The sequence below is a fragment of the Tasmannia lanceolata genome, unplaced genomic scaffold (assembly GCF_043159265.1).
Source record: "Tasmannia lanceolata isolate RefF3 unplaced genomic scaffold, GAP_Taslan_0.1 ptg000031l, whole genome shotgun sequence".
NCBI classification, from domain to species: domain Eukaryota; kingdom Viridiplantae; phylum Streptophyta; class Magnoliopsida; order Canellales; family Winteraceae; genus Tasmannia; species Tasmannia lanceolata.
The window spans coordinates 1341053-1351060 of NW_027518708.1; the positions used below are offsets into that span (position 1 = coordinate 1341053).

At 40.6% G+C, this 10008-nt stretch overlaps 1 long non-coding RNA gene across 1 annotated transcript; it reads right to left on the reverse strand.

Moving 5' to 3' along the window:
- Positions 1-1380: 1380 nt before the first annotated feature.
- Positions 1381-2673, reverse strand: LOC143859537 (uncharacterized). Its single transcript, XR_013239279.1, has 2 exons — positions 2548-2673; positions 1381-1713 (listed from the first exon to the last, which is right to left on the reverse strand). It is a non-coding gene; the product is annotated as an uncharacterized LOC143859537 (long non-coding RNA).
- Positions 2674-10008: the final 7335 nt, after the last annotated feature.

Genomic DNA, 10008 nt, shown 5'->3' on the forward strand with positions numbered 1-10008 from the left:
CTCCCCTAATGGATAAATCGATTCCCCATGTGTCTATCTCTCTCCTCTTTCTCTCTCTAACCTAGAGGAGAGAGAAAGACACATGGGAGTCGATTTATCACTCTCCAATTTTTTTTGTACGATGATAAATTTGCACCCCGTGTAGGATGATTCGCCCCCCTTTTACGCGTAGAAAAAAAAGCATTGAAGTCTGCCACAATTCACGTTAGCAGGGGTGCGAGTCATCCTATAGGGGTGCAAGTTTATCATCTCCCAATTTAAATCTAGGTACTGTTGTATGAGAAATGCTACCTGTACATGCCCTTGCAATTTGTTGTTTAATTTCGAACGGTTCATTATTTTAAAAGTCGATGGGGTTGGGCCCTAGCTTAAATAGGCCGTGCCCCAAAAAATCATTTTAACGGGATGATCTTAACCCTCTGATTTTAATTGTTTATAAGGGATGGCATGATGTATGACTACAGATCGGAGGGTTAGGATCACCCTGTGGAGATGATTATTGGGAGACGGACTATTTGAGTTGTAGTCAAATATATGAACGGTTTGGATCATCCAATATGTTTGGTGACGCATGTGGCATAGCGATGCAGAAGCTCTAATAAGGATAGGCATAGCAGAAGGTGTAATGGAGTTTATTTAAGGTGTAAATGGGTGGTTGGAAGTTGGTTAAAGGATAAGAATGGTAGTTAATAGAGGTTTCAAGAATTGTTGTGGAGGTTTATTATCTAGGAGGTTAAAAAATCTAAGTTCCCCAAGGGAAATCGGTTAGGGCCCGTTTGGATACCTCCCACTTCGTATTTGGATTTGGAATTGAATTTTGAATATAAAATGAATAAATCCGGCAGCTCATGTACAGGGATACAAAGAGGGAAGGGGGTACTTCCTAGTGGAGGGGAGAGGTTGAGGAGCAAAGAGGGTGAAGGAAACTGCCAGATCTGTGGATTTCCAATTTCTTATTTCCACAGCAAATTTAGAAATCTAATTTTTTTCACTGTCTGCTGAATTAGAAATCCAAGAATTTGATCCGATTCAAATTACAATACAAAAAGGGCTGCAAATGTGAGAAATCCAAATCAAAATCTTCTCGGCATCCAAACGGGCCCTTAAAGAAATCAAGAATGATGTTGTAAGTTAAGGAAAGATCAAGAATTAGTTGGGATTAAGCAGCAACAAGTGAATTTTCTAATCAAATGCATGAAAAATTTTTTACATGGGCTTGTCTAGTTGTCTTTATAGTCATTTCATGGATTTCTTACTTCTGCTCAGACTAGGAAAGAAAGAAAACTAAAACTTTCTAAAATCTCACAAATTTAGTCCACTTCTAAATCTGAGGTGTATCCAAATGGGCCCTAAAATTATTTGCTTATTTGGACGACCAGCTTCAATCCTAATTTCCTAAATTTCATCCAACATAAAAAAAAAACAATTTAAACTCTTAATTTAAATAAGACAAAGATTATTTTAGCCAATAAGAAAATTTCAAATAAACAAAAACTAAAACGACTAAATCTTGGATTCTTGGTGAGCAAGGACTGTTGATTTGGGCATCATCCTGTCTCTTGTCGATCTGGGGATTATCGGTCTCTAGAAAGCATGATCCGACAATCCCTCAAACTTGTTCATCTATCTGTGTCATCCTGTAGTTGATCCAATGGTCAGAATCGATTCAACCATAGATTTGGAGATCTCGACCTTCGAACGACGTAGATGCACCTGCATCAGATGGCCGCAGTGAATTTTCTAATGTATTTGCAGGTACATTCAGACGATCACACGAAAAGTTACTATCACGAGCTACCATAAAAGATGGTGTTCTTAGTACCTCTGAAAATGAGTGACGTTGGTGAGCATTAAGTTAGACACTCTAGAAACTGGTGAATAAGATGGGTTTCCAAGTTGTAGATGAGGTGAAAGCAAGGTTTCAAATTTCGGTTTCGGAATGCGTTTTGTCCCTCCCTGAAACCGAAATTTCAGCCACAATTTTGAAATTTCAGACGAAATCAAATTGAATAATATTTTATCTCACACAAGATCTCGAATGAAATTACCGAAATTTTGGTAATTTCGGCTGAAATTTTTGAAAATATTAATTAATATTTAAAATCCAGATTTTTAGGAGATTTTCCTGAAGGAATCAAAATTTCGATCGAAATTTTCTACCATTTCAACTTTACCCAATTTCGATTTTGGGGTTGACCGAAACCCGAAATTTCGGTAATTTTGGATTTCGGTCGAAATTTAAAACCTTAGGTGAAAGTTCTTGGTGGTGGAGAGGAGGAGGTTCCAGGTGTAACCTCCGGGCAGTTCTAGGATGATTCGATGATGTGTATGATTGGTGGTTGCAGAAGGCTAATGGACGTTTTTAATGATAAAAATAAGTAGAGATGCATCAATGATAAAATCTTCTAGGCAGCAAGAAAACTAGCTAAAGTGGAGAAAAAGTAATTTATAAAACTGAGGGATTCTCTGGTTGTCTCCTAGTTTAACTGTGTGTGTGTGTGTGTGTGAGAGAGAGAGAGAGAGAGAGAGAGAGAGAGAGAGAGAGACCTTATGGCTCCATATGGAATGTCAAAATTAGGAATTGAAATTGTGTTTATGTGATACACCGTTGAATCAAAATACAGGACAAACAGATCAGATTCACATCACAGCAGGAAAAGTAAGACAATTGAGAAACAAAGGTCAACCAAAATGGATGACTGACTATATTTCTAAGTAGACAGGTTGATTCAGCAAGGAGGATAAAGATCATGAATGTTAGTTAGAATTGTAGTTAGTTAGTTAGAGTTTGTTGTAACTAGAGTTAGTTAACAGTTGTAACTACTTGAGAGTAGTATAAAGACAATAGATCTGTAATGGAAAGGATAATAAAGAAATTTTCTCTGTCATTATTTCTTTTCTTTCTTCTTCTAATTCTTCTCAGAACTCTCTGGAAACAGAGTAATATCAGAACTCTGATACCAAGAAGTATCATTGGTGCTTTCATTGTTCTGTTACCATGGCCGACGGTACACGAGCTCGTCAAAATTCTCAATCTGATGCTGCACCAGATAAGCTAAATGCGCAACGGGCAATCTTGCAGAGGCAAATGCGTGAGGATTTCATGGCTCTTCTTGCTCCTATGCAACAAAAACTAGATAAGCTTTCTTCTGACTTTGAATCTAGCAAAAACCAACCTCCCCAATTCACTTCCAATTCATTTTCTAATCAAGAAGAGTTACATTCTGCTGCTCTTTCTATCCCTTTTTCTAAACACCTTAAACTTGATTTTCTGGTATATCTGGTAAGCAATGGAATTCAAAATTTGTTTCTCAGACCTCTCTTTTAGGACCACATCCTAGTTTCCCAAATCCAAAAAATCTGCAAAGTTCTTCTAATCAATTCTCTAATCCAATCTTACCTTCATCAAAAATACCTACTTCTTATACTAACCCAATACCTGCAAAATTTCCAATCAAGAAACTTTCATTTGCTGAAATGCAGCAACGAAGAGAAAAAGGGCTTTGTTTTAACTGTGATGAGCATTTTCACACTGGTCATAAGTGCAAAAATCAAAAGTCCCTTTTACTCCTTGAAGGTGATAATGAAGAAGATGCAGAATTTCCTTCAGCTGAGCTTGAACTACCATCCCAATCTCTAGAATCTGTGACAGAACCTACCATCACCTTCTATGCATTAATGGGTCTCAATGTATCAAGAACACTCCGATTGGAAGGCGTCATTGAAAATCATGTTCTTCAAGTATTAGTGGATGGAGGCAGTACTCATAATTTTATCCAAGAAAAGGTTGCTAAATTTCTGGGTTTACCGATTACTCATTCTCCTCATTTTAAAGTTCAAGTGGGTAATGGACAATTTTTGACTTGCCAAGGATGTGCTCCAAAATTCAAATTGCCATCCAAAATCACTCGTTTGTTACAGATTTTTTCATCATTTCTTTACAAGGAGCTGATGTTAGTTTGGGCGTTCAGTGGTTACAGGGACTGGGTTCTATTACTATCGATTACAATTCCTTAACCATGGATTTTATGTGGCAAGGAAAACCAGTTCACTTCTAAGGAATTCAAGAGAATAGGTCGAATTTTATTTCAACAAATCAATTGCACAAATTGGCAGATAATGGTGGACTATCATCTTGCTTCATGCTCTTTTCATCTACAACCATGAGTTCCACAGATCAACAGGCAAATTCGCCATTTCAACAAGTAATTCCAGCTTTACAACCAATTCTACATCAATTTAAAGAGGTATTTGCTGAACCCTCATCTTTGCCTCCTTCAAGATCTATTGATCATCGAATTTTATTAGAGCCAAATTCCAAACCTGTAAATATTAAGCCTTATCGATACCCGCATTTTCAAAAATCAGAGATTGAAAAGTTTATTAAAGAAATGCTTGATTCCGGGATTATTCAGCCCAGCACTAGTCCTTTTAGCTCCCCTGTTTTATTGGTTAAAAAAAGAGATGGCAGTTGGAGATTTTGTGTCGATTATAGAGGTTTGAATGCTATAACCATTTGAGACAGGTTTCCTATTCCAACGGTGGATGAATTACTTGACGAATTACATGGCTATAAGGTGTTCTCCAAATTAGACTTAAGAGCAGGTTACCACCAAATTCGAATGGATCCAAGTGATATATCCAAAACTGCTTTTCGAACACATGATGGGCATTTTGAATTCCTTGTCATGCCTTTTGGCTTAACCAATGCTCCTTCCACTTTCCAAGCTACTATGAACCAAGTTTTTAAACCTTTTTTGCGCAAATTTGTCATTATCTTCTTTGATGACATTTTGGTATTTAGTCAGTCCATTCATGACCATGTCATTCACCTCACTCATGTTCTGCAAACCCTCAAAACTCATTCCTTATATGCCAAGTTCAGTAAATGTATGTTTGGACAACATACTATTGAATACTTGGGCCATGTTATATCGGAAAAAGGAGTTCAACCTGATCCCAAGAAAATTGAAACTATGCTTACATGGCCAATACCAAAAAATCTGAAACAGCTACGAGGTTTTTTGGGTCTCACTGGTTACTATCGGAAATTTGTAAAGGGTTACGCCTCCATTGCAGCGCCTTTAACGGAATTACTCAAAGGAAATGGGTTTTCATGGACAGAATTGGCTGAACTGGCTTTTGAAAATTTAAAGCACGCAATGACAAAAGCTCCAGTATTGGCATTACCTGATTTTTCCTGGCCTTTCTATTTGGAAATGGAGGCTTCTGGCGTAGGAATTGGCGCTGTGTTGATGCAACAAGGGCATCCTATAGCATATTTCAGTAAAAAGTAAGGTCCTCGAATGCAAAAAGTCTCCACTATGAAATTGCTTACAGCTGATGCTCTTTCACGATTACCAGTGGACGAATCTCTTTCACTATCAATGCAATTGATGGCTCTTTCCGTTCCTCAGTTTGAGTTCTTGACTATTCTACAGCAGGAATTAGATACGGATGTTGAGTCTCAACAAATATTTCAGAAGCTCCAACATCAGCCTGAGAACTATCAACACTGGTCAACAAAAAATGGGCTTCTTTATTTTAAAGGGAAGCTGTTCTTACCTGGTAATTCTACTCTCAAAGATAGGATGATTAGTGAGTTTCACTCTACACCTATTGGAGGACATGCCGGTATTCAAAGGACCTATATTCGTTTGGCAACCAATTTTTTTTGGAAAACAATGAAATCTGATGTCCACAAGTTTGTTCGGCATTGTCTGATTTGCCAACAAATCAAAAGTCCTAATGTCCCTTCCTATGGTCTTCTTGAACCCTTGCCCATTCCAGAACAAGTTTAGGAAGATTTAAGCCTAGATTTTATCACTCATTTACCTACTTCTCATGGCTTCTCTGTCATTTTGGTGGTCGTTGACAGATTTTCTAAGAGTGCACATGTTTGGAGCTCTGCCTAAACACTATAATGCCTGTAAAGTTGCTTCATTGTTTATGGACATGGTGTGTAAACATCATGGAGTTCCCAGATCATTAGTAAGTGATAGAGATTCTGTGTTCTTAAGTCAATTTTGGAAAACCTTGTTTCAGTTACAGGGTACTGAATTACGAATGAGTTCTGCCTACCATCCTCAAACTGATGGTCAAACAGAAGTTGTAAATCGCTGTTTGGAACAGTATTTGAGAGCTTTTACTTCAGAATTTCCGAGTAAATGGTCTACCTTCTTGGGTTGGGCAGAGTATCATTATAATACAGCATTTCATTCCTCCCTGAGCAGATCTCCGTTTGAAGCAGTATTTGGGTGACTTCCCCATAATATTCCGGCATATTGTAGAGGAAGTACGAAATTAGAAGCATTGGATCAAGATTTGGGAGTCAGAGATGAGCTCTTGCACAGTCTAAAAGAGTACCTTCTTCAGCTCAACTAAGAATGGAAGCTAAAGCTGATGCTCACAGAACTGAATTACATTTTCAAGAAGGTGATTGGGTCTTATTAAAGTTACAACCATATAGACAAGTTACAGTGGGACATAAGCCTAATCACAAGGTGGGGAAGAAATTTTTTGGTCCCTTCCAGGTAATCAAGAAGATTGGCTTGGTTGCTTAGAAACTCAGGTTTCCTGCAGGTTCACAAATACACCCTGTTTTTCATATATCCGTTTTGAAACCCTTCAACGGAGATCCTCAATCCGTTGTCACACCACTGGAATTGCCGCTGATTAGCATCAACAATAGTCCAGTGCTCGAACCTTTAGCTATAGTGAGTGAACAAGATGTCTTGCGACATGATAAATGGATTAAACAATGGTTGATACAGTGGAAGCAATTGCCATTGGAAGAAGCTGCTTGGGAAGATGCTGCTGAATTTCACAACTTGTATCCTGCATTTCACCTTGAGGACAACGTGGTTCTTAATGGGGGTGGCAATGATACACCTTTGAATCAAAATACAGGACGAACAGATCAGATTCACATCACAGCAGGAAGAGTAAGACAATTGAGAAACAAAGGTCAACCAAAATGGATGACTGACTATGTTTCTAAGTAGACAGGTTGATTCAGCAAGGAGGATAAAGATCATGAATGTTAGTTAGAATTGTAGTTAGTTAATTAGAGTTTGTTGTAACTAGAGTTAGTTAACAGTTGTAACTACTTGAGAGTAGTATAAAGACAATAGATCTGTAATGGAAAGGATAATAAAGAAATTTTCTCTGTCATTACTTCTTTTCTTTCTTCTTCTAATTCTTCTCAGAACTCTCTGGAAACAAAGTAATATCAGAACTCGGATACCAAGAAGTATCATTATGTTACACCTTAAGGATCCATGTGGATTGTTGAAATTAGGAATCGAAATTGTGTCCTATTCTGTTTCTTATTCTGATTCTCCTTTAAATGGAATAAAGAATTTAAAAATCAAAAATTAATAAAAAATTTCATTAAAAATTTCATTCCATCTAGGAATCAAAATACCACCTCTTGGGTTAAGAAAGGCATTAGATCCCAAGAAAGAAGTGATGTTCCCGCCTAAATCCAAACACAAGTGATGGAAAATTCAGTCATCGACCCCTCAAATTGAATTTAGAATTGTTTCCTAAAACTAGCATGCAGGCGCATTCACCACAGACCACACAAACCGCTTGCACTGACTAACCACGTTGACGACATTTGATGCAAGACCCGAGAATTTAATAGGGATAATTAGGTCGTTATCATGAATTTATCATATATTTATTATAGACTTGTCATGTTTATTATTTTACATCACTTTGAATATATTTTTAGACAATAAAATTTGCATGAAAACATCGCACTTGAAATTCACAAGATATTAATGTGGTCAAAACCCAAAAGGATAATCGTTAGTCACTAATAAAAAAAGGGCGGCCCAGTGCACGAGGAATTGTTAATCACTAATTCTCAACTCAACTCAACTCAACAAAGCCTTTGTCCCAAACTAGTTGGGGTCGGCTAAATGAATCCTGTAGAAAAAATTCATGAAGAAGGTAAAAGGAATCTACCCGGCTTAATCCTGATTCTAGTTGGCTTCTTCTACGTGGATCATTTTCTTCCATTCTATCATATCCAATGTCATGTTCTCTGTTATGTTCCTAGCTATCAAGTCTTTCCTCACTGTTTCTACCCAAGTTATTTTCGGTCTGCTCCTGTGGAACCCGATCAGAGAGAGGCGGGGGACGAGCCCCCAGAAGTCTCTGGAATCATCCACGTGAATGGAGAGCTCTACCAAGGAACTCTCAAAAGAAGTGTGCCTCTCACAGCATGAGTGGCGATGTAAAGTGAGATACCTCTCGATTCGGGGACTAGCCTGGATTCGAGACGTACCTTAAACAAAGAAGAGTCGTCATCCAAGGAAGTAGGCCCTGGATCCCATACTATGCTCTGTTGCAATAGATAACCAAAGATATAAAAGAAGGTTCGTGCCTGGTTACGAATTTGGAAGGTCCGAAGAGCACCTCATCCGCCCAAGTGCAAGCATCTGGTCTCTTATGCCATTTATTTATTGATTTTGAAGGATGGGCCCCACGGCCGGCTTTCCCCTGTTTAGCGCAAGAAGGGGCAACCCTCTTGGCAGGAGGCTCCAAATCCCGGGGAGGAGACCTAGCCGTACCCCTCTCTCTGACCGATCGACCGGAAGAGCTAGACGGCGCGGACGGGGGAAGCCTAGTTTGCGACCGGTCTTTCCTGGCCGGGGCCATAAAGCCGGAAGGAATCTTCTGACGGCTAACCGGACCCTTGGCCACCGTCGCCGCAACCCCCTTTCCCCTACCAGCATCACCAGAAGAAGACATACCTGCTGCCAAAAATAGAAGAGCAACAACCACTCAGAGCGAAGAAAACGATAGCTAAAAAAAAATGGGGGGAGAAACCTAGGGAAAAAGGCTCACCACGATGACTAGCGGAACTCTCCCCGACCTCCTCGCCCGTGCAGCGGGCCCTCCTCTCCATAGCACCGATCAAACCGAGCCTCCTCAGACTCCTCTCCCATCTAAACTCAGAAACATCAATAGCCTCCCCAGAGGCGAGCTTCTCCAAGTCAAACTTACTACAGTCGGACTCGTCGGGGAGGGATTTCCTTCGCCACTCAACAAAGCACCTCCAAGAACGGGGGAAGCCCCAACCAGCATCCGACGGGGGAATAATAAACACGTACTCCTCTTTCCACTTCTTAATGGAAGAAGGCAAGTTCGCCGCGATCTTCACCTGAGGACTCTGGGTCAGGTACAACCAGCTGTCCTCCCCCTTCACCAATGAGCTAAGGGCAACACAACTCCGGAGCAGAGGGAGGGTAGGCTGAATCTTGTTAAGACCCGCCTTGGCCACAAAGGCCAAGAGAGTACGCCAACTATTGGGCGCCACTTGGGAGGGGGCCACCCGGTAAAACTCGAGGGCCTCTACTATGATACTCAAGAGCGGAAACCTAATCCCCGCCCGAAAAGCCTCCACGTAGAAAGCTACCTCTTCCTCCGTAGCGCCCTCACACACCCCATCCCCAAAAGAAGGAACCCTAATCCCGTAATCATCGAGAATGTGAAACTCCCTCCTAATCCTCTCCGCAGCCCCTTCTTCCAAAGAACTCTTCCAGGACGCCACCCGACCAGGGCGGATGACGGCACCGGATCGAATGTCCCTAATCTCCGCCTCGCGAGCAGAAGAAACTCGAAGGGGAGATTCAAAGGGAGTGGCTCCCGACAATGATCCAGAAGCCCCGGAGTTGTCTTCCAACTCCCTGGGTAGCTGTTCATCTCGAGAGCCGCCGCCGCCGCCTTTTACCAACCGCCTCATTTTCCTTGGCGGAGTCCTCTCCACTACTTCTACTGACTCGGAAGACGGACTCTGAGAACTGGTTGCGACAGGCATCGTAAAATAATCAAGTGTCAGACGAAATAAAACGCACAGAACTCACCGAGGCAAACAAACGAGGAAGGGCAAAAACCAGAGAGAAGTTGGTGAAGAGCAGCACCTAGAGAAATTGCGGCAGAAGGAAGCCCACTTCACCCGAGGAAGACGAAGAAATAAGACAAGAATGAAATCCC